General features: G+C 44.2%; 1 pseudogene; it reads right to left on the bottom strand.

Moving 5' to 3' along the window:
* Positions 1 to 944: 944 nt before the first annotated feature.
* LOC114511561 lies at positions 945 to 1,568 on the bottom strand (annotated as a pseudogene).
* Positions 1,569 to 1,865: the final 297 nt, after the last annotated feature.

The raw sequence follows: 1,865 nt of genomic DNA, 5'->3' as shown, positions 1-1,865 counted from the left end.
ACTGCTCACATCTCATATGGCATGGGCCCACCCCACCATAAGGAGGCCTAGAAGCATCTCTTACCCTGTTTTTTTACAATGGATTACAGGCAGATTTGGTGAGCAGCACTAATGGCCACTCTGAAAATGTATATGTGGTGAGAAGACTTCCATGAAACAGTGATGCTTCAGTTGAAGCCTGAATGATACAAGAAATCAACTAAGAGGAGGAGACCCAAAAAAACATTGCTGGGGTTTTAGGTGGATATGGAATTTTCTTGGATTTGCTTGAAAATTTAGGGAGAGGATGGCCAGGATTCCACATGAAAGCCATCAGGGTATGTGCCAAGCTGTTGTTGAAGGGTGTGGACCCTCTGAAACTTTTTTTCTAATAAGACTGGCCAGTTCAAAGATATTTTTATCTAAATGTTGGAAAAGAGGTGCCAAAGATGGCAGCATGGGCAGACATGGCTTGCCTCTTCGCACAACCATATCAAAATTACAACTAAAATATAGAACAACCATTGCTCAGAACTGTCAGAAATTGAATTGAATGGAAGTCTGACAACTACAGAATTGAAGAAATAACATCCATCCAGTCTGGTAGAAGGGGCACAGATGTGAAATGGGCTGATCCTTCACCCACATATGGTGAATAAAATTTGGGAGGGATATCTCAGGAGCAAGGAGTCCCAGCCCCACACCAGGCCTGTCAGCCCAGGGTTCCAGTGTGAGGAAGATAAGTCCCTGCAACTTCTGGCTGTACAAACCAGCAGGGATTAAGCCAGTGGAAGAAACTTTTGGAGCTCCGAGCAATTTCTCTTAACCCACACAAGGACCCGCCTACTTAGACTCACTCCCTCTGAGCTCCAGCATGGGGGTAGCAGCTTGAAAGGCACAGAAACCTGAAAAGCCAGTGTTCATGCTACCTGTCACCTGTCAGACCCAATAAGCATAGACAGGGATTAAATCTTTTTGGGTGCTTTATTCAGATGGCCAGCCATCTGAGAAGATGGAAGGTTTGTACCCTGACAGACTATCTTAAATTCCATTTTATTTTATTTTTTTTGCAGAATCTTGAGGTTTTATTAACATGAATATAAGGTGTACACAATCTGTCTATTCATTTTCTTCACTGTGAAGCCTGGCATTGGGATTGATGACTCTGATGGCCAGCTGGGCTGCTCTTCCCACAATGGCTTTGCAGTTCTTTGAGAAGATGTTTTGAGCAGACATTTTGAGTAATCTCAGCACAGTAGGATTTGTTGCACATCAGCAGAACTTCAAGCTCCTTGATGTTGTGGACTAAGAACTTTAAAAAACCACTGGTCAGCATGTGCTTTGTTTTCCTGTTGCTCCCATAACCAATGTTGGCCATCAAGATCTGGTCCTTGAATCTTCTGCACATCCTATTGTCAGTATCTATGGGTTTCCACCAGTTCTGCTTAATTTTGACATATCAGTATGACTGGTGCCAAATAAACTTCTTGGTCCTCTTTTTGACAATCTTAGGTTTAAGCAGGGGTCTGAGGGCATCCATGGTGCTGAGTAGAGATGGCTGCCACCTCTGTAGGCAGCACCAAGGAAGAGAGCTTTGTAGGAGACTGTTCTGCATGGCGTGGGCCCAGCTCCCACTTGGATATGCCCAGGACCCACACCCACAGATAGGTTCTCCCATGGGGAATCAGGCCTGCAATGTGCCTAGGCCACTTTGAGTTTTGCTCTTGCTAAAAAACTCCCTCACACTGAATTGAGGACATTTACTGCAAAGTAACTTCCAAAAATCCATGCTAAACCTTCCAAGGATGAGTGTAACAGGTTCAAGCACTTTTGCCTTTTCATTTGCAAATATCCCTCTTCTGTGATGTGATTAGCGACATTGGCTC

Source organism: Phyllostomus discolor, chromosome 12, assembly GCF_004126475.2.
Source record: "Phyllostomus discolor isolate MPI-MPIP mPhyDis1 chromosome 12, mPhyDis1.pri.v3, whole genome shotgun sequence".
In the NCBI taxonomy this organism is placed as follows: Eukaryota; Metazoa; Chordata; class Mammalia; order Chiroptera; family Phyllostomidae; genus Phyllostomus; species Phyllostomus discolor.
The sequence above is the reverse complement of the archived record's forward strand: the minus strand, read 5'-3'. Positions and strand labels throughout refer to the sequence as shown.